Source organism: Orcinus orca, chromosome 2 (assembly GCF_937001465.1).
Source record: "Orcinus orca chromosome 2, mOrcOrc1.1, whole genome shotgun sequence".
In the NCBI taxonomy this organism is placed as follows: Eukaryota; Metazoa; Chordata; class Mammalia; order Artiodactyla; family Delphinidae; genus Orcinus; species Orcinus orca.
The window spans coordinates 147,974,110-147,998,739 of record NC_064560.1 but is presented as its reverse complement, the minus strand read 5'-3'; the positions used below and the strand labels follow the sequence as shown (position 1 = coordinate 147,998,739).

The window sequence follows — 24,630 nt, the reverse complement described above, 5'->3', positions numbered from 1 at the left end:
CTGGGATCTAAGGAAACCTAGACAGCTTCACAGAGAAATTTTATAAGACAGAGTGCTGGAGAGGGAGAGCTGCACGTACCAGCAAGGAGAGGATGTCACAGATCTGAAGAGGGTCCCTATCAATATTCAGTTGAATACGGATTGCTCATTTGTATGAGGAAACTAAGGTCTTAGAAAGAATCACCTAAAAAGATTATAAGAAAAAGGGAACAGAGTTCATACAGGGCTTAGAAAAATTCCTGTTCTCACCAGCTTGAGTGAAAAAAAACAACTTGTAATTAATGGGGCCACAGCTAGAATAGTCAGAGTCTTGACTCAGTAGTAGGGAAAGATTATTAGTCCAAACACAGTTCTAGTTTCACCTAACAAAAAGTAAGACCCAAATGATCAAACTCTTTCCAAGTAATCTGGTCATGTTCCAGATAAAACGGTAAAGGATATTTATAGGAAACAAAATTGCCCTTACACATAAAAAGATAAAATTCACAATGTCCAGAATCTAATTAAAAAATCACCAGGAATGCAAAAAAGTATGACACAAATTACAAAATGAAAATATATCCCTAAATGAGGAAGAAAACTCCATTAAAACTGACCCAAGCTTTGCGCAGTGGCAGTATCGTAGCCAATGAGGTTTATCCGAGGCGCGATTATTGCTAATTGAAAACTGACCCAGAAAATGATAAAATTAGTACTCGTTGAAAGTTATTATACATTCAAAAAGCTAGAGGAAAGACTGAACATGTTAAGGAGAGACATGGATAATATAAAAAACTCTCAAATCAAACATCTTGATATGAAAACAAAATGTCACAGATAAAAAAATACACTGGATGAGATTAATGATTGGTTAGACATTTACAGATAAGATTAGAGAACTTAAAGATGTAGCAATAGAAACACTCCAAAATGAAACACAGAAAAAAGAAGATGTCTGAAAACTATGGCCTCTGGGCTAAATCCAAACATGCCCACTTGTTTCCATATTGTTTATGACTATTTTACCAGTGTAAGAGTTGAGCAGTTTGTGATAAGGACTATAGGCCCACAAAGTCAAAAATATTTACTATCTGGCTCTTTACGGAAAAGTTTACAAACCCTTGTTCTAGCCAATGCAATAAGCATATATGATAATGAAAATAATGATGGGTATGATGATGGAGGTAGTAGCAGTATATTATTTGCTTAGGAAGAAATTAAATTTGTATTCACAGAAAACATAATAATTTATAGAAAATTTCACTGAATCTACTAAGAAGCTACCATAAGTGAACACATGAGTTTAGCAAAATTATTGGATAAAATATATAAAATTTAACTGCATATCTATAAACTGGCGATCAACAATCAGAAATTAAAATTATAAAAACAATACCATGTACACTTGCATTAATAATACAAAATATTTAGGAATAAAGCTGACAAAAATATGGTCAATAGCTATACACTGAAAACCACGAAACTTTGCTGAGAGGAACTAAAGAAGCCTTAAATGGCAGGGGGGAACTGACTACAAAGGGCCACAAGTGATTTTTTAGAGTAATGGAAATATTCTATTTCTGGATTATAGTGTTGGTTGCATGGCTATGTCAGAACTCATCACATTTGTACACTTTAAAAGGGTGAATTTTATCACATTTATAACTTAATAAGTTTGTCCCAAACAAATCCTATTTCTTTTAAAGTGCGAAAGACATGAATAATTAAAAATAAAAAATAAAATTAAACATGAATGATGTAAACTTATGGTAAGGGATACAAAAATTAAAACTATAGTGCAATGCAATTCCTCACCCATCAGATCAGCCAAAATTTAAAAATTAGGCTAAATTGGGAGATTGGGATTGACAAATACACACTAGTATATATAAAATAGATAACTAATAAGGACCTACTGTATAGCACAGGGAAATCGACTCTATACTCTGTAATGGCTTATACAGGAAAAGAAACTTAAAAAAAGAAAAAAAAAGAGTGGATATATGTATATGTGTAACTGATTCATTTTGTTGAAACTAACACAACATTGTAAATCAACTATACTCCAATAAAAATTAAAAAAAAAAACGCTATAGGAAAACTGAGGCTCTCATACATCACTGATGGGAAGGCAATCATGAACAAATTTGGCAATAACTAACAAAACTATATGCTGTTTATTCTTCCTCATTGAAATTCCATTTCTAGGAATTTACCTTGAAGATACAACCACAACAATACAAAAATACATATGCATGGGATTATATATTATAGGATTGCTACTGAACAACACTGGAGACCATTAAATGTCCCAACACAGAACTTTGCTTGAATAAACTGTGGTACACGAGCATAAGTGTAAAAAGCAATGTGCAAATGAACACCCACACCCACCCACCCAAACTGTAAGAAAGAAGAAATAATGAAACATGCATAATTTGCTTACTTTAACAGATTGAAACTGAAGGACCATACTTCCAGGAACAATGTCATGAGGCAGTACTGCAATCCCCTCTGCAGAAAATAAATATAAAATTGGAAAATGTTATTTAAAATCAACACCTCAGGCACTAAAAAAAAGAACTAAAAATTCAGATAACAACTTGAGAAGTATTTATGCATGATAATTTGTTACTGTGTTGTGTAAGCACACAGAATTTTGGTATTCTTGCCCCATAATCCCACCCTCACTTAGAGCTGCAAAGCCTGCCGCTTTACCAGCCAGAGGTACTGAGTACCCTTTGAGGCAAGCATCAGGAGCTTCCAGTATTTTAAAAGGCAGATTTTGGAAATGAGAGACCTGAAGACTGACTGTGAAAATAAACTTACCACACAAGCCTCCCTGGCTGAAGGCTGACTAAAGTACCTACACCTAAGGAGACCCTAGAAGCCCAGTGAAAATTGAAAGCCTGGGGAGACTTGAGAATTTTCTGTCTCTTTGAATGTGTTCCTCAAGTCACACACACAACTCAGAGAGCAAAGGGTGGAAGCCTTAATTGCTTGAAGTATCTGACCTTAACCTTTGACTGACTTTAAAGTATGCAGGAAGGGGCTTCCCTGGTGGCGCAGTGGTTGAGAGTCCGCCTGCCGATGCAGGGGACACGGGTTCATGCCCCAGTCTGGGAAGGTCCCACATGCCACGGAGCGGCTGGGCCCGTGATCCATGGCCGCTGAGCCTGTGCGTCCAGTACCTGTGCTCTGCAATGGAAGAGGCCACAACAGCGAGAGGCCCGTGTACCACAAAAAAAAAAAAAAAAGTATGCAGGAAGAAGCTATGCTTTTGGAAGAAGAAAGCAAAACGCAGAGATGGCATACTAGAGGGAGATAGATTTCACAGTATGAACACAGAAATTTTAATTGCCTATTAAACAACTAATTAAATGAAATGAATAAACAAATAAAAATACAGAAATTCTCAGTAAATCAAAATAGAATCAGAGGTTGCTGCATTGTATTGTCCACAATGTCCAGTTTTCCAATAATTATTAGCTGTGCAAAGAAATATGGAATATTCATGAACAATCAGGGGAAAGAAAAATAGAGCCAATAGGAATAACTCTGAATGTCTGAGTGTGCCCAGATGCTGGATTTAGCAGACAAAGGCTTCAAAGCAGCTTTTATATATATGTTCAAAACTTAAAGAAAAAGGAAGAATTATAAGATTATGTGCTAAGAATTAGTGAACAAATAGGGCATCTCATTAGAGAAATGGAAACTATGAAATAATCAAATGGAAATTTTAGAGTTGAAATACACAATCAAAATTCTCCAGATGGGTTTGACAGCAAATTTGAGATGTCAGAGAAAGACTCAATGAATTTCAAAGTAGACTAACAGTAACTGTCTAACATCAAAAACAGAAGAAAAATAGAAGAAAAATGAAAGAATCTCAGAGATGCGTGGCACATGTCAAGCATTCCACAGTAAGTGAAAGTGGAGTCCCAGAAGGAGAAGAAAAAGAGAAAGGAGCAGAAAAATATTTGAAACAATGGCCAAGAACATCTCCAATTTGCTATAGAACAATAACTTTCAGATCCAGAAACTTAACAAATCTCATGAAGGAAATCATACATAGATCCATCACAATCAAAGTGTTAAAAGTCAATACAATAACAAGACCAAGAGAAAATACAAAACATTTGGGGGCAATGAATAGTATTAATGATTGGCATTTCATCAGAAACAATGGAAGCCAGAAGAATGGTATATCAAAGGTATTGAAAGGAAAACAAATTAGCTGTCAAGTAAGAATTTTATATCTGGTGAAACTACCTTTCAAAAACTAAGGTGTAAAAAAAGACGTTCCTAAGTAATGAAAACCTGAATTTGTTGCTACCAGATTTGTGCTACTAGAAATGCTAGTGGAAGTCCTTGAGACTGAAGAAAAATGCACAAAAAGGTAATCTGGATTGACAAGAAGGAATAAAGACATTGGAAATATTAAATATGGAGGTTAATATAAAAGTATACATACAGCATTTCCTTCTTTGACTTTCTTTAAAAGACATGGTTGTTTAAAACAAAAATTGTAAAATTATATTTTGAGATTGATACTGTATATACATGTAATACATATCACAATAACACACAAAAAACAGGAAATGAAACTATACTAATGCTAAGTTTTTATATCTAATGGAAGCAAATATGTATTTATTTGAAGTACACCGTTATAAACTAAAAATGCGTATTGTAATCCTTAGAGAAACTATTAAAAACGATATAAATAAGCACAACTAAAAATTCAATAGAGGAATTAGAATTGTATAATAAAACATTTTTACACAAAAGAAAGCAGTAAGGGAGGAACAGAGGAACAAACTTATGATACAAAATAAATATTAAGGTGGCAAAAAAGTCAATCATATCAATAAATACTGTTTATGGCTTAAATAACATAATAGAAAAGGCAAATATTGTTATACTAGGGTAAAAAAGAAAGCTCCAAGCATATGCTTTCTATAAGAGATTCAAATTAAAATCAGACACAATGGGGTTGAAAATAACAGAATGCAAACACAAATCACAGGAAAGATGAGCAATTATTCTTATATCAGAAAATATATGTTTAAAACAAAAAATATTAGTAGAGATAAAGATGGAGATTTTTATGATTATACAAAAGTCAATACAACAGGAAGATACAACAATTACAAATGTAAAAGTACCTAACAACTGAGCTTCAAAATACATGAAGCAAAAATTTAGAAAATTAAAAGAAAAGTTAGAGAAACATTTATAGGTGGAGATATTAACATTTTCTTAGTAGCTGATAGAAAACATATATAGAAAATCAGTAATAATATAGAAGACCTGAAAACAATATCAACCTCCATGATCTAATTGACAATTGTAGAAAACTTCATCCAACAACACAAAAATATATATTCCTTTCAAACAGCCATGGAAAATTCACCAGGATAGAACGTATGCTGGATCATAAAATAAGTCTCAATAGATTTAAAAGGTCTGAAATCAAACATTACCAAAAGTGACTCACAAAGAAATTTAAAATTTTAATAGCTGTGTATCAAGTTAAGAAGACTGCAGGTTAAAGGTAAATATACACAACTCTATTTTATCAATTTTATTTCTATATACTAACCAAAAACTTCCTAAAATGAAATTAATACACAGATTCCATTCACAATAGCATAAAAGTTCATATTTAACAAAAAATGTGTAAGACCTAGAAACTGAAAACAACACAACACTGCCACAAGAAATTAAAGAAGACCAAGATAAATGGAGAGAGATATCATGTCCATGAATTGGAAGACTTAATAAGTGCTAAGATGTCAAATTTCCTGAAATTTATTTATAGGTTCTATAAATAAACCAAACAAATCCAAATTCCAGCAACCTTTTGCATAAATTGACAAATTGACTATAAAATTTTTGTAGAGATGCAAAGGATACAATATATCCAAAACAATTTTGAAAAAGAATAATAAAGTTAGAGGATCTACAACCTGATTCTAAGATTTACTATAAATCTACAGTAATCAAGACGATATGGGGACTTCCCTAGTGGCGGACTGGTTAAAAATCCGCCTGCCAATGCAGGGGACATGGATTCGATCCCTGGTCTGGGAAGATCCCACATGCCGCAGAACAACTAAGCCCGTGCACCACAACTACTGAGCCTACACTCTAGAGCCTTGCGAGCCACAACTACTGCGCCCTCATGCCACAACTACTGAAGTCGGCATGCCTAGAGCCCATGCTCTGCAACAACAGAAGCCACCGCAATGAGAAGCATGCCCACTGCAATAGAGGAGCCCCCGCTCTCCGCAACTAGAGAAAGCCCGCGTGCGGCAACAAAGACCCAACGCAGCCAAAAATAAATAAATAAAATACATAAATTTATTTTAACAAAAGATATGGTATTGGTATATGGATTACACCAATACCGTATCATCTTGACATAGATATATGTCATATATATACACACTTATTATATATACTTATACATCATTTACATATTATACATGTACATGTATGTATGCTGATTAGTGGAACATACAGAGTCAGAAAAGAAATCCATACAAGGTCAACTGATATTCTCCAAAGATGCCAGATAATTCATTGGTATTGGTTCACAACCTCAGGAGTTCCCCAGGTGATTCTGAAACTCGTCCTCAAACACAGAGGGTAAGAAGTGACCAAAGAAAGAGGAAGACCACAACAAATTGGTAGGTGGCAGGTTTAATAAACAAGGGAACTTACATATGAGGTTTGTCTTGGGTGGCAGCAAGATGAGTAGATCTCTGCACTCACCTTCCAGAATCTTAAAAGTTTATATAGAAGCCTTAACTGGGTTCAGTCATGTATACTGTCCAGATGGTCTCAACACCATCTTACTATCTCAAGGCTGTGTCCTTGAAAATGGCTCCCACTGTGAGAGTAGTGGGTGTGACATACATTCCAAGGAAAGAGCAGGGGGGAGGAACCAGCTCTTGGGTCATGTCTTCTCTATGATCTCTACCAACAATTAGGGAAAGGATAATTGTGGGTTTTTTCTTTCAATAAATGATATTAGAATAACTGTATACCCTTAAAGGATCAATAAAGGAATATCGACTAATGATTTATTTCATTCAGTGGATTATATTCCAGTACTTATTTATTTTTATGCATAAATTGTCCCTTATTTGGCCCTCTGGACCATTTCATGGCTCCTTTAATATAAGTGGTAAAGTTGGAATAATAAAAATTGTTTGGGCAAGACTCATTAATAGATTCCACATCTAAGGGAGGATTCTGATGAGAAAACAATAGACAAACGCAAAATAAGAAATATTTTATTTTAAAAACAAATATCAGTGTCTTAGAAAGACTAAAGAATACCACCAGATTAAAGGAGATTACAGGGACATGACATCTAAACGCAGTATGTAATCATGGAGAGGATCCTGTATTGCAGGTGGAAATATTATAAAAGGAAAATGGGTCCTAGCCACTGGGTAGCTGATAGGATTGAGATACAGATTATCAAAGTATCATATCAATGTTAAATTTTCACTGGGTAGCTGACAGGATTGAGATACAGATTATCAAAGTATCATATCAATGTTAAATTTTCTGAATTTCATAATTGTATTATGATTTTAAAAGAAATATACACAAAATATTATTAGAAACAAAAAGTAAAGACACAGCTATAAAGCAAATATGCCAAAATGTTAAAAATTGATGAATATGAGTAAAGGATATACTGGAGTTTTTTGTAATATTATTCTTCTTATATTTTTCTAAGTTCAAAATTATTTCAAAATAAAAGTTAAAAAAGACCCCACAATAACCATATATAAGGTAACACAAAACTCAACATATTTCAACAAACCGGGAGGCAAACTTTAGTTAAGGAAAGCCAATTTATGAAGAAAACAATCAAAACCAAAACTTATTTTTATTTAATGTAAGGAAATAGTAGGCTTATCTTAAGAAAACATGAGTAAAAATACAAATATAAGCCTCATGAGAAAGTAAACATTATATGAAAATAATTTTGCTCTTTTTATTTTCCAAAGGGTTGAGCACCAATCCATATGTGGGTAGATAAGATAAAGATAAATAAGTGCAGCCAAAAGACGGACTTCTTTTCTGTAAGTGCAAAATAGTCTGTTAAATTTTTAACCTTTGAAAAAACGTTTGTATGTGGAACATTCTCAAGTTACAGTTCATCCACTACACTGTGATAGAACACCACCTCATCATATATCATTAAATTAAAAGATATGCACTTTACTAATTAATCTCAAAACCCATATGTTCTCTGGAATGGTTTGGAGTTAATACACAGGTATAATTAGTTTTTTAATGCATTTATACATACTTATGGTAATCTTACTTGTTGAAACCAAATATTTCAATCATGTCAATGCTCATACTTACTAACCAAAACATCTGAGCGTGGGCACAGAATTTAAAAAGAAAGTTTCCTAAAATTATGGAATAGAAATGGGATAAAAGAAAATGTCTCTTTCATCCTTTGTATTCAGATATTACTATAATTAAATTTAGAGTTGTGACTGGCACTTAGCAAATTAATGGGGTTTAGATATGTGAAATACAGTCCAAGGACATTTAACAAGGAAGTAGAGAAAACAAAAATGTACCCGTATTTTCAACTTCTGTCTAATGCTCCCTTCTCTATACTATACTTACTGTTGACTAAAGTTAAAAATACTGTAGACAAAATTCTAACAGATATAGAAATGCTTCATAAATTATTTATATGAGTCCATGCATGTGTGTTTTTGTTTTAAGTCACAAAAGTATTTTATAATTTGATGAAACATTTATAATAGAATCTCTTGTGTTAAAAATCAGGGAAATAATTTTTAACATTTTTATCACAATAGCATAAAAAATTAAAATGAATTAAATATTACAAAATATTTACATTTCAGATTGTCATATTTACATGTTATTACATAAACCCCTAGAGTCATAGAGCAAGAGCATGTCCTTTAAGGTAGAGAAACATTTTCCATTTGAAAACCCAACTCTTAATGTGCTTTATTAGGCCCTAAGAGAGACTGAATATAGGGCACTAAATGACTTGAGACCAATGAAACTTATTATGAGCTAATATTAACAGATCTACCAAATAACAAGACATAGTAGAAAAACAGAATATGGTGAAAATGATTTATTTACTTGTAAATAAGCTCAAAGGCACGTCCAGTTTCCCTACCTCTGCAGCACTGATGCTTCTCCCTCAATTCACACCTTTGTTCTTCTCTGTGTTTCTTATAACCAACTAACATAAAATAAAAGGACTTAGGCCTGATTCACAAATGTGTTAGTGCCGTAAGTTGGTTGAAGCCAGAAATGGATGGTTGCTGCCCTTAAAGGGCAGTCCAGAAGGACTTGATTATAGACCTATGTGAAAGAGAAGTTGGTCTTATGTAGATATATAATAACTCTTGGGTAGTGGGATCAGCTTGGTTACTGGGTCAAAAAACTGGTCAAAGGACCAAAACTGCAAGATCTGGGGACAAGAAAGTCTGGGGAAGAAGCATATGGATCCATATATGGAAGAGTGTACAAGTGCATGCATCTTTATAACTCACATAATACCAACCATAGAAGATACACTTCAGAGAAGATAGAATGACCTGTCCTGACAATATCAGACAGATACTCTCATCAGCCACTCCAGTGATTTCACTGTGGGCCCATAAAAGGAGGGATTATGTTTGCAAAAGTGGTAGCTGCTGATGAGATAATAGCATAGATCTCCTCTCACTATGAGGATCCTGCTATTGATCTTACTGAATAAACAGCCTGCCAACATCTGAGACTGATTTTGAGTTCCTTTTATGGCACCATTTTTCAGGGAGGTCATCCAGCTATTTGGTGACAAATCAATTACATTATACACTTTCAACCTTGAAAGGGTCAGTGAAGCTCCCTCAGTAGAATTGATAAATACTCCAGATATGATACTCTGGATCATTCAACAATACAAATGACATGATCAGCCAAAATGAGCTGGCTAAAGATAATAAACTCTAGAATGAGTGCTGGAAAAGGGAGATGGAAAGTAATAATTGTAACCCAAGTACCATTTGTAGCTCAATCTTATAATTCTCTATAGCCTTTTAAAATGTATTGCAAATAGCTATTACCTTGAACAATTAGACTTGCACATCCCCTTCATTAGCAGAAGAAGTGAGGGCAACCTATTCTTATTCTATAAACCATAACTGGGTATCATTGAAGTATGGGAGAGGATCTGATTAGTCCATTGGGTAGACTGAATCACATCCAATTCATATGTCTCCTTTGGTTCACTTGGCTTTACCTGCCTCCTGATTCCTTAGGCATTTGGGCAATGGAGTACTCTAACTGCCATTGCTCTGACCTCATCTCTCAATATTCCTAAATATTGTAGGGTTTCCCAGAGTGAGGGCCAGGCTCTGACAGAGTATCAATTACCCCAGTGGAGCAGAAGCTCCAACAACTATGGCACCTAAGCCTAGACTGATCCCACCCACAGAGGCTTTGGCTCTTCCCACAAATTCCAGACTCAAATGAAGTGCCATGCTCAAGGTTATGATTCTGCATTCCTCAGCAGCTGTCCAGGAGGTGCAGGCAACACAACCTGGAAGGGTGAGGGAACAAATGCCCTTTGGGCAGATTTTGGCCAATGAGAGGCAATATATGCGAAGGAGCCATAGCTCTCCAAAGGGTTATTCTCAGGCACAGTAGCCCCAGATGGCCTAGCCAGAGACATTGCTTGATTGAGTACACAGCTGTGTTTATGAAACTGTAGCCACCTTAGTAATATACCAACATTTGTTTTACTCTTATGCCTCATTTCCTTTTCCTTTCACTATTGCTACTCTGCGTTTGTACTCCTCAATAAAGCATCATCACATAGGTTCTGCTTTTGAGAACCCAAGCTAAGACATAATAGCATAAAATAAGATTTCTTTATTCTACACTTCCAAGAAATTATATAGGCAAAAGTGAAGTGACTATCCTACCACAGCTTTAGGATTACAGATGATTCTAGTTATTTATTGCTACAGAACAAAGACTCCAAAACTTGATGGCTTAAAGAATGAATTACTACTCTCACGGGTCTGTCAGTTGACTGAATTCAGCTGGGAGATTTTCACTTGAGGTTTCTCATGCGGTCACAGTCAGATATCAGCTGATAACGTGGCCTACACATAGGATCATGTTAAAATAAGGCCAATGGCCCACTCTCACTGTTACTACAGATACTACCCAATGGCAGTCCTCTACTCTATAATCATGGGTTACAGGAGCCAGCCTCTTGTCATTTAGATTCTTATGACCATAGTCCACTGTCTCCCAAACTCCAAGTTCCTGTGATTTCATATGAAATTAAAAAAAAAAAAGTTGAGAATAATATCCCAACCTTTCCAAAATAAGCCCATGTCCAGTGCACAGCCTCTCAATCTAAACTATAAATAGGTGGTTAACTATGGTTCACAAAACTCTTAGTTATCTCATTTATAGTACTGCTTAGAATCTAGCACTTTGCTTTGCTTTGGAAAGTGAAAAGGGTTGCCATCTACTGTTTTATGGCAAAGGAAGTCTCAGGCTTAGTTCTTAGCCTTTCTTCCTAACTCTAAATTTAGGCAGAAAAGTCCCAAGTTAATATTCTATACATGGAATGAAAGTGAGACCAAGAAAGAAAGTTAACATATAAATGAAATGTCTCAAAGCCTGTCCTCTGAGCCTATAAAAGCAGCAGTTGATGTCTACTGTGGTAAATCTGACTGTCTTTAATTCTAGGAAGTAGATGATTTAAATAGCAAATACATATATTGCAGTTGCAGGAAATAGAGTACATATTGTCATTACAGTTTGCATATCAACTCCTTAAGAGTTTGGCTAGCAAGGATCTATTCCATGTAGAATGCTCATTTCTGGTAAATTTGTAACATTTAATTTTTTGTTGTATTTTAATCTAGGAGCCATATCCTGGACTGTGGCCACCTCCCACATTATTGTCCACCTGATTGGCTAGGCTTTGTACTTGATATGCACTAAATGTGATTCTGTGTACAAAAAAAAAAATTCGAGTAGATCTGCTTTGTAAATATTCATGTTCATATACCTGTGAGCAGAAATATCTTCTACAATGGAATTTTATAATTTTCAGATAATATTAAGTAAATTTTAAAAATATAATTTTTAAGTATTTGGTAGCATCAAATACTTAATAAAGCCCAAATTCATTTTACTTCTTACACCCCAAAATTAACTTGTAAACTTGACTAAATTTCACTTAGTTATTTATGCATCTTTTGAATAGATAATTTGAGGTTTTATCCCTTGTTCTCATATTATCACAGCTGACAGCTCCCAGCTACAACTCAGAGTAGAATGTTGAGTAAAACTGGAAACTATCCATTTGTTCTCCCTGCATTTTGCCCTTTCCTGTAATACATTTTGATAACAGTAGGTTAGTACAATAAGATATACCAATTTCTCATTGACTAAATAATCAGTGACTTATTAGTTCTAGAAATTTTAAAATTATTGAATAAACAAATTGACACACAATTGCCTATAAAGACATCTCCTATCGGTCTTATCAGTCTTGACTGACAGAAAGAGCTTTTCTTTATTTGAGCTGATAAAATATTGTTTTCTTTCATGTTTTTGCTTATAGTAAATCTGATCAAAATAGTTTTTGTCCTCTAATCCACTCCTTTTTCTGTAGCTGATATTCTAACAACCTGTTCTGCTAACCCCAGGTAGCTGTGTTTTCTGAGTGTCTGGAAACTTTATGCTGCTACTTCTCTGACTGCTAATCTTCAGGGATTATACACCAATTTTATGTTTATCCTCAGCCTAACATTAGTTAATTATCTAGCTCTCCTTCACGCTCTATAAATAAAAACAAAATAAATTATAAAATACTATAAATAAAGGAACTGCAAGAGTTACTATCACAAGTAATTTGGGCCTCTGTTTCTTTCTAGATTGTATGCAAAATTTTAAACTTTGTTAGTGAGAACTGTCCCCCAGGAACACAAGTGGTATATTATGTTGGGGGAGTAGGGGTTGTGGGGAAGACCTGACTGTGACACCAGAAACCCCTAGTCTGAGTTCCCATCCCTGACTATATACCTCCAGGCAAGATGCATAATATTTTCAGTTTCAACCTCTCCAAGGGAGGTATAATGGGGCTGTTATGAAGACTAAAATTTCTGATACTGAATGCTACGTAGGTTTTTGTAGGTCCTCAGAAATTAGACATTTTATTCTCTTATATAACCCTTCCAATATTGGTCACGTGTGCGTGTGTGTGTGTGCGTGTGTGTAAATGGGAAAGGATAGTGCTGAACTCCTTTTATTATTGGTTTCAGAGCTCACTGAGCTGTGGCTTGTTTTTAGGATTATCCAGACAGGTAAGTAGTATATATTCAAAGGCACCTGAACCTCTCCTGAAATTGAGGTTTAAAAGACACTGTCACAACACTACTGTGAAAATGGTCTGTGAACTCAGTAAAGCTCTAGTTAAATTTCATTTTTTAAGCTTGTTTTTCTGTTACAACACTTAAAGACTTTATAAAGTGTTGCTCTTTCCTATTTATAAATATTTAAAGCTTGTAAAGCTGACTGTAGCTGGGCAATAATAAATAAGGTGCCTAAAAAAGACTCTGGAAATGCTAAAGTTGACACTTTACAATATGTAGAAAGAAGTGAGGTGAAAATTGTGAAGCAATTTGGAGACAGAGTGAATATATTCATACATTTAAGCATCAAAGCCACATTGGAGATATTTTCACAAAGAACTCTAAGGAAACAGAAAGGGTGACTTACAGGTATCATTTAATTAAAAGCTTCTCCTCCGAAGTCATACTGATTTATCATTTCTCAGCCCTGGCACATATATTGAAAAAGACCAATAGCTTAGTGCCTTCCTGCTGGAGCTCCTCACTGGTGCTGACATATTCTTACGCATAAGAAACAGTGAAGGATTATCTAAATCTGGGGTTCATTTCCTAACACATGAGCCAACCATGGAAAAGTTACATAAATATGTCATACTAAGAAATACTTTTTCTCATTAATCATATTTTCCCAACAGGCATGAATTGTGACAACACACTGTTGTGATTATGTTCATAATTGTCAGAAAAGATCTATTTTTATAGTACCTAAGACTTTCAATTTAATTCAAAACCACCAGAATAAACACTGCCTTATAAAACAAACAAAAATTCTACTAATTATTTTCCAAAGTATAATATAAAATTAATTGGAATTTTTTCACATGGAATCTCATTTATTCTTATGGATGTTAACAAGGAAAAAATATATAATTATAACACCTGGCCCAAATGATACTCTCAAAATTTTTGTTACCAACACACTTTTTAATTATGAGTATGTGAACATACAACTGCATGTATAAAAGAGAGGTTAATGACACAGAATTTATATTTTAGTCTATCACCACAAGAGTCCTGTGTTTACTCAGCTTCATCTGTAGTTAAGAAGCCTTGGAGCTCCTACCAAATAGTTTTGGACTTCTATGGACCACTGACCCCTGATAAAATTTCTGCAATTGAGATAAACTTACAAACTTATTTACAGATACTTACTTAGTACTTATTATATGCATTCCCCCTTTGTTGTGTAGAATACAAAGAAATATAAGAAACTATTCCTTTCAGGAACTAAAAAATCAGCTGAAAATCTAATATACATATTTAAAATACCAAATATCCAGAAAAGACAGCACACAACTAAATGCCTTAAAAGAAACCTGAATTGCAAAGTTATTAAGACTTCAGTGAAGTAGAAGAAAATGGTAAAAAGTTTCCTTAAAGACATGGTTAGTTTTTATGCCAAACCACTGATTTCTTGTGATTAATGACCCCCTCATTTCAGTACCTTCGTAATAGGAATGAACAAGTCTGACTCCATATTGGATCTGCTTCTTTGACTTTAATATTTATATACTACTGCCTTTGCTGCAAGTTAATCACTAAAGGGTTCTTTCCTGTAGCTTAAAATATACGTAATGGCCCATCTCCAGGTACCCTGCCTCCCATGCCTGAGTATTAAGCTAAAATACCTTTGTTTAGCTCACAGGAAACATCCTGACCAGGCCCACCTGTGAATGGCTATAGGAAAGAAGAATTTAACACATTCCCTCTGGAGTCTGGACAGAACTAGGAAATATTTACAGCAACTTATCTCCTTTTTAAAACTTTATCTCCTTACACTCCACCCCCCAACCTTAAAAGAAACTAGCATCCAAACCTGGGAAAGATGGTTCTTTAGGACATTAGTCCACCATCTTCCTGGTCTCATGACTATTCCCTGCCCTAACATCTCATCTCCTGATTGACTGGCCTGTCCTGCAGCAAGCAGTACTTATGGTAACAGCTTGGCTAATCCCATTCCTTCAGACATCAAGCCCTAATTCTATAAATAATAGGATGTTAAAATATGACACCTTCTGTTTAAAGTTAGGAAGTATTGATACTTCCATATTTCAAAGGTCATCTATGTGGAACTATGCAAAGATTTTAAAATATCTAGCAATCCTTGGTTCAATAACCACCCCCAAAATATAAAAGAAATTGAGTGGTATTAACCAAAAACAGGGAAATAATTTGTTTGGAAAAAGACTGTGAGGTTCTGTTGCATATTCTCCTCCCAATCACACCCTTACCCCCACAGGAAAGAGACGAAGGACTTCATGGAGACCAGAGAACATGGCCCATGACCCCAGTAGTATGTGGGTTACTAAAGACAGAGCAAGAACCAAATTTAAAATTGTGTCTGACTTGCTTTTTTGACAATGAAGGAGAGTGAAATGGCAATGCTGAGAACAGCCTGTCCTAGCACAGTTTGTTAGAGACCACAAAGGAAGAAAGAACTGGTCTGGAGAGACTGTAATGGGATTTTTTTTCCCCCAAGACAGGTATCTGGAAGAGCCATGAGACCCTAACAAAATACGTATGTGTGGAAAGGACTGTTAAAAAAACCCAAAAAGCTGTAAGCAAAGGAGACATTATCTGAATTAAGGGAACCAAAGGTAACAAATCCTGTGATAAGGGGTCCTCCAGAAACCCAAAGAGCCCTCTATAAGAGAAAGGATCAGCTCTCAAGACCTTTCTCACACCCAGAGGCTCCCTTACTTTATATGCCAGGCACAGAGAGAACTGACACCAGAAAAAGACAGTGCCCGTCAAGCAACATCTTGCCTCACCACTCCTTTCCCCCAGCTCCAAATATAAAGGGATCAGAACACACAGTCAGATTGCTGGTGTGGAGGAACAGAAGAAAAAAGTGAGAAAATTAGATAAGAAACCACAGTTTTCCCTTTACCACTCTGTAGACTTTCAGGTTTAAAGGAAATCTGAGGTAGGGGAGAGATTCAAGCTTTGATGAAATTTAGAATTTTGACTGTTACTGAGTCACTCATTTTATATTAGTGAAATGTAATGGTAATCATGTCTGGAAATTACTAGAGTGTTTACTATTTAAGACTAATAGAAAGGGTGGTGGTTATCTGTAACAGATTTCCCTAAGGATAGCGAAGAAAGAAACCTATGCAGGGAGACAAGAGGTGTGAAAGTCAAATTGTTTTCTGTTTACACACAGTAGAGTTCCATTTATTTCAATGGAAATGAGTATTGCATATATTTTCACCTAAGTAAGGATTCTAAGTTGAGACTCTGGCAAAGACCTGGGAGCACTATACCACTTGATATCTCCCCAAAATCCTGAATGTCTTTCACATCTGGTTATTTATCTGTAACTGAATTAAAAAACAAACAAAATAAAGATAATGCAGATTTTTTTCCACATCAACTCCTCTCTAATTCATGAGTACCAATATGCTATTTTCTGGGCTTTTTCTTATCCCTGCTATCTTTCTATTACATGTAAATTAGACAGATTTTTCCAGAAGTTCGGTTTTGCATTATCTCAGCCTTAATACTTTCCCTGAAAGTATAAAGGCCAAAACCATATTTTTTACATAATAAAATTGTCATAGAAAATGTCATAGAAATTATAAACACAAAACATGTATTATAAATGTTTCCTAGTCAATATTTCTTTCCAAATGTTTAGTAATATTAAAAGTTGTGCTATTCACCAATTTTGACAGTAATCTATGTCCATAACTCATCTCAGAGGTTTTGATCTAAAATAAAAATGCCTGTAATTTAACTCAGTTGCAGCCAAATTACTTAGGCAATTGACAAAGAGGTAAACTTAACTTTAAATAAACAAGGTGCAATTCCAATGTGGTTGGGCTCCCAAGAACTTCCTCAAGGTTTCCCCTGTCCCCTGTTGTCACCTTTACTTCACTCACAATATGTTATCACATCCCTTCAACAGAGATTGAACTCAACAATATACTTGTAGGTAATGTAGTTTTTGTTTTTTTTTTTTTTTTGCGGTACGCGGGCCTCTCACTGTTGTGGCCTCTCCCGTTGCGGAGCACAGGCTCCGGACGCACAGGCTCAGCGGCCATGGCTCACGGGCCCAGCCGCTCTGTGGCACGTGGGATCTTCCCGGACCGGGGCACGAACCCGTATCCCCTGCATCGGCAGGTGGACTCCCAACCACTGTGCCACCAGGGAAGCCCGGTAATGTAGATTTTACTAAAAATTTCCTTTGAAAACTAGGAAGAAACTTCATATTGCATATCACATTGCAAAATTCCCTTGTGATTCTCATTAGGCACTTCAATTCTTCCTCCCAAGCCCCACTCTGAGTAAAAGCCTATTTTGCTACTCTTGGGAACTATTTATCTCTGGCCTTCACTTTTCTTCACCCACCAATAAAAGTCCTTTTATTAGCAGACCATGACTTCTCAGAGAACAGTTTATATATTCTAACTCAATGTATTAGTTACTACAAATTACCCCCAACACTAGTGGCCTCAAACAATACTTATTATCAATCACACAATTTCTGTAGGTCAGGAGTCAGGTGCAGCTTATCTGGGTCCTTTACTTCAAGGTCTTTCACAGGCTGCAATCAAGATTTCAGTTGAGACAGAAGTCATCTCAAGACTCAGCCAGGGAAGGGTTTACTTCCACATTCAGTTACATGGTTGCTGGTAGGATTTAGCCCCTCACAGCTGTTGTCTGGAGGCCACCCCAGTTCCTTGCCACGTTGGCCTCTCCACTGTGCAGCTCAAACGTGGCAGCTTGCTTCATCAGAGCAAGAAGGAAGAGATAGAGCGGAGGCAAGAGAGAAGTCACAGTCTTTTTGAAACCTAATTTTGAAAGTGGCATTCCAAATCACTCTTGGACTATTCTATTTGTTAAAAGAGATACACTAGGTTAAGCCCACACTGAAATGGAGCAATATGTGTGTGTGTGTGTGTGTATGTGTGTGAGTGTATATATATGTACATATATATATACAGAGAGAGAGAGAGAGAGGAGTGGGGAGAGGGAGGGGGAGAGAAAGTGTGGGGCAGGGGGAAGACACACTTCAATATCAAGAGTCAGGGATCATTGCAGACCATCTCAAAAGGCAGCCTACTACATCCAACAGTGCCTTTAGGGAAATCTCACCCTCCACTTCGACTGACTTATCGATATATTGACTCAATAGTAACAGGTCCCTTCCAAAGAAGGAATTCTATTACTAAGAGAAAGATATTTATTCATAATACCACCAACACAAAAACACACACACACACACAGGCACTTCTGTTCACATGCACATACCACCTAAAAATATACCAAAGAATATATATACAGGACATGAAAATAATCATCTTATATGGAAAATGATTCTTCCCTTTAGAGTAGGATTCAAACAGGATCACTTTAAATAGAAAACACTCCTGTATATATTATTACCAAAATATGCAACTTATAAACACAACTTCAGATATATTTCAATTATATAAGAAAAAATATTCTAATTTTTAAATGATTTCCATGTCAAGTTATATCAATCATTATGTTTTTATATAACAAGTAAACTTTTCTTAGTTTTCATGAAGTCAAAACATAAAATGACTAGATGAGACCTTCCTGAAATGAAAGCTATAAAGATGATTTTAAAATATCTTTGCATATGAAAAGTTTTAGTTAACATTCCTTACCAAGAACGACATCAGGATGTTAACTCTGACAAGTAGAAATAATGGGTTGTCTATTCATCAGCCTGTGGCTGATTCTGGCTTCTTAGAAAAAAGCAGAATGACTTGTTAACCTTAGAATGTTCCATTCCTTTACATTCCCATATTTGTATCATGTAAGCAAAGATGGAAAGGCCAGGCTGTGAAGTAGAAGAGAAATAAACTGAAAATATAAGTGGAAGCATGAATGATTTTAACAGCTACTTTATAACCAGAGACTACCTATATTCATCTACGGTTTGTCACACTGAACACCGGGAATGGTGTGGGAAAAGTACGGAAATTTTACTGTTACACTTGCTTCTATAAAGTTTAGATGTCTCTGGTTATCTAGGAGTATGGAGATGAAATCGAGAAAAGGAAATAAGATGTCCAGGAAATATGGCATTGTGAATGCAAAATGATTAGAAGCAGCAAAAGATAACCATTAAGGAAATATCACCAATGCCAAAATGCTGAAACTAGGAATCATTCCAATATTATGCTACAAAACTTTAGGATATCTTGTTATACAATATACAAAAAATAAGAATACCAACAAGGACACAATTAAATGATGTCAAAACTGAAACAGGACATGGTAAAATGATATAAAATTACTTTTTCCCAAAAGCAGAGCATTATGATAGAATATTAGTAAGAGTGACCTTTTTTTAAAAAGAAAATAACAACGAAAACAAATAGGAAAATTGGGACTTTACTTTCCTTCACCTACCTTCACCCACTTAGAAAAATTAAGTTGTTTGGTTAGTATAATCCCTCTCTTTAGAGAGCAATTTAACTATCAATATTCTAATTGAGAGAATTGGGAAAAAATGGCTTTTCTTTTTTTTTTTTTGCAGTACGTGGGAGGCTTTTCTTATATGGAGTCCCTTTTCCTATACATATGGAAAGCATTCTTGGGACCCAAAGTATAGAAGCTGGCCATGCCTTGACATACTTATTTATTCAGGCACTCATTTATTCATTTATGTCTGGGCTCACCACCGTATGAAGCAACACAGCAAAATTTGAAGGCCTTCACTCAATAGCAAGGAATATTTGCTCAGTTGGGCAAAATTGGCCCTGAATTTCTATGCTTTCAAGAATCATATAAAGAAAAACATGACAGAGACAAAACGTTGCCTGGAACTTTCCATAGCCCCACCCACCTGTCCAAACCATGTAGCTTATTGAATATCATCCTTCAACTTACATAATTTCAATAAAAGCTCTAACTAGAGGATTCAAGATATATCTAGGTAAACAGAGAGGGAAGCCAAGAAAATTCCATTTGCAATATTTTTATTTTTCAAATATAAAGGTTGGACAGAAATTACTCCACTGACAGCAATGTAGAATTATGGAAATATTCTGTAACTAACCAAAAGTATGCACATTGCATACGAAGTGCAAATAAAGAAAAAACCAGCAGATGATGAACCTTTGAGAACTGGAAGACAGATAGAAGGACTACGTAATTGAATGAGTGCTATCAGAAGCAATAAAGAATAAGTTCAACAATGTAGAAAACCAAATCAGAGATGTGAAGAAGACAACTGATAAAATCACTTATAATGCAAAGTAAAGGATAACAACAGATGAAAGTGGAGCTACAGAGGTATTAGAAAGGCCTGGAAGACTGACACAAAGATAAACGTCAAAATAGTTTGGATGACTGGAAAAAATAATAAATAAAACAGAATCAATAAAAAATAGCATTTATATTTTATTAAAAAGACAAAATACCAAAAAATAAAATTTTAAAAATTTTAATAATGTTATTATTTTGTAAATATCTGAAATAAAGAAAAAATTGAACATGCAAATCCAAGGGGCTTCCATGTAACCAGAAAGTGTAATGAATTTAATTAAAATTTTAATAACCAACAGAGTAGAACCTAGTGACATTTTTGTGTCTACCTAAAGATAGACACAAAAATCTCATATCAAAACAGGCAGGAAAAAAAGCAGTCCACTTACAAATAATTTAATCTAAAAAAATCAAACTCATCTTAAACTTCTCTCATATGTTATTAGATGTCATGTGTTACTGTCCATGTTTGAAATCAACAGAAAGGAATCCTCAAATTTCATACGCTCAAAAATATACCAAATCTATCTGAAGATACTATTCAACTAAACTTATTTTGATTAATCCAAGTGAAGATTTTGTCAATGGAGAAGGAAGTCTTGCTATAAAAGTCTTTGCAATGAATACTGATTCAAGTAAAACATAATTAAATATAAATAACAGTCACTCTTTCTAAGCTCTGTAATATGTAGGTTAATTTAAGCTTTCCTGGCACTTCTGTTATTCTTTTTTCATAATCTATTATTTATAGACCACACAGAGCAGGTCCTGTGATGGGCCCCTCTTAGTGAAAGTTGAGACGTGTATATATGCGGTGTAAGGAGAGTAAATGTTCAATATTCAACATTAATAATTTTTCCTTATCAACCTTATGATGTTTCTTTAACATGCTGTGGGACAGCAGTGGGGCCATTTTTTATTTTAATAGAGACTGATTATTTACTGTGACTATTTCTATTCTAGAATTATTCAAATGGTAGAGGACTTCATTCTAGGTGACGCTACACATGGAAATAATCATCTTTGTAGGTGCAGACATAAAAGTGATGCTAGGAAAATATATATTTCCTTTAAAGAATGCTTACCAAAGTATAAACCACTAATTACTGCCTGTTACTGTGGTGCATGTCTGTGTATATGTGCATTTTCTGAACAGCATAAACTAACAACTCTTGGATGTTTTCCCTTCTTCAGCTCAGTAATTATATTCGTACTTAATTCTGAGCTTGTTACATATAATATTTTGCCAAATACGATGATTTAGAGTCATTTTGACACAGGCTTAGCATCATAAATATTGACTGTGTAAGAAAATTGACCATATTTGCCTAAAATATGAGGATTTTGATCCAAATGCATGAGAGTTTGAAACTGAAAATATGCAAAAATCTAATTCAGTCCAGTATCTTCAGAAACAGTTGATGGATGTGACTTGTCATCACTGCCAATGCACTAAGTTTAGGCTTTGATTTCAAGAGTTATTCTCTACTGTGTATCAGTGTTTAGTCACTGCTGTGGGCAATCAAATTATAATAATCAACCTATAAACCAAAACCAGAATGATAATAATCCTGCACTGTCTAATCTTCTGTCTCTCTGGTATTTGTTTTCTGGAAACAAAGAAACAAACAAAAACAGACCACATAGTGAATCACTGACAATACAAAATTCTCTAAAAGCTTTCTTCATATTCCTGTACCCATCTATTTCTCCCCCAAGAATCCTGTGATTATACAGACTAAAGTGACCTCAAAGATCACTGAACAGATTTAAATCCTTCTGCTCTGCATACTTTGTACTTTATTATAAAATCACCACCTTCTGACATGATTACTGTTTTCAGCAACCTCCAGTTAAATTTTACTGTTAAAGAGGTGAAATAATGAGTGCCTCTGGCTGTAGTGGTAAGTGTCCACACTCAGACCTGTAAAATGAAGACTGGCATTCTCTGAAATTTTAAATAATTGTATAGCTTCCTTTTTTGCTTTGCTTTCTATTTTCTTTCCTTCATGCATTTCTTTTTTCATCCCTCCTCTCTCCCTTCCCTTCCTCCCTTCCTCCATTCCTTCCTTCCATCCTTCCTTCCCTGCTTCCTTTCTCCCTCTCAGTCTAAAACTATTACGTGGTCTGAACAGGTTAGGAGTCTATGGGGGAGGATGAGGCAGCAGCACAACTCTGAGTATTAAAACCCAAATGGAGTAAAAGGCATTTGGGAGGAAATGCATCAGAGGCTGTGTATGTGTTATCAGAGCCTAAGAGGTGTAAGAGGGCATACGACAGGAGCCCAGTGTGGTATCTCAGAGCCTGAACAGTATGAGCAATGGTCTGAGAAGGAGAAGAAAAGTGGTGAAAAGACATCCTGGCTGGTGGCTGGAGCCCAAGTAGGATGAGGAGGTCCCTGTGCAGAGGGGATGGCTACTGTGACAGTGGGAAACTGGTTACATGAAGGGAGCACCAATCCAATTGTAAATGTACTGTGGGTGAATGGAGCTAGGCTTCTTACTATTTGAGGAGAGGACTACAGATATAGAAAAGGAGAAAATGAAAACGCACTTTGTATAGGTGAAATAGAATAGGAATTTGAGGTATCAGTTTGAATAGGAGGTATTAGTATGAATTTGTGGTTTTTTAATATAGAAAGCGATCTACTGGAATTAAAGGTATTAATGAAATCATATGGTTTTCAATCTATAAAGATACAGAATTAAGTATGAGTGTAAAAGGAAGGATGTGTGTGTGTATATGTGCATGCGCATGTGTGTTGTAGCTCTATCGACTTGCATGGCCTGAGAAAAACAACACCCCAATGGCAATGACCACACCAAGATCACAGATCTTGGTTTCTAAATAGTATTCTCTACTAAAAGGAACCAGAACTCCTTGTAGAAATAGCTGAGTCCAGGCCTGGGGCTAGGAAAGAATAAGATGATCCTGGAACATCTTGTGCCAGAAAGCAAGGAAGTGCTTAATGATGGGGGCATATCAAAACAAACATAGAAACAAAACAAAGCAAAATTAACTCAAGAGCCATCTTGAAGGTGTTCACACTGACTGGATCTGGACATGTTAGCAACAAAGTAAATAACAGCAAATAACATATAACTCATTAAGCAAAACAAAATCCATTAGTCCATACTGAGATAATTTTTTTAAAAAGAAAACTTCTTCTTACAGAGGAATGCAAATTAATAAACGTAGAAGGAACAGTAGTTTAGAAAATAACCATTTGACAATTATCAAAGCAAAAGGTAGTTAAGCCAAGAAACATCAATGTATGCTAAAAGTAGTAAGTGAAATTTGGAGGGGGAAATAGAATATTTATATACTTTCAAACTACCTCCCCACGAAATACTTATTAATAAAAAGGAGAAAAGAGTAACTTTACAGTGGAAAAACTGGAAAACCACCACTTTAATCAAATGACCAAAATTATCAGCATCAGCAATGTGGCAGATCAAAATCATGTGCCACCTGATAGGATACTATGAGCATAACACAGCATCATTTCTGTGATATCGCTGCCAAAGATGCATAAGCTGAATGCAATTATGAGAAAGCATCAGAAAAACCCAAGCTGAGGGTTGTATTGTGATTATACAGGAAATTCCCCTTTTTGCAGGTAATATGAACCCAAGTATTTGAGGATGGTGGATCATCATGCTGGCAATTTACTCCCAAACAGTTCAGGAGAAAAAGTTCTTTGTAATAGTCTTCCAAATTGTTTTGTAAATTTGAAATTATTTCAAACTAAAAAAGAAGAAAAATAGTATAATGTGCATTCTTCTCCCTGTATTTTTTTTTCCTTTCTGCAGACCTCAGAGTATACTCTCCTAATCCTGGATATCACAGTAAGGAGGCTATGTGTGGTGATTTTTGCCAACAGAACGTCAAGGCAGGAAAGATAGGTTCTAGTGGAGCTTTTTATCTACATTACTTTTTAGAACAATTG

General features: G+C 35.2%; 1 pseudogene; it reads left to right on the top strand.

Moving 5' to 3' along the window:
• Positions 1–599: 599 nt before the first annotated feature.
• Positions 600–723, top strand: LOC117201415 (uncharacterized; annotated as a pseudogene).
• The last annotated feature ends 23,907 nt before the right edge of the window (positions 724–24,630 follow it).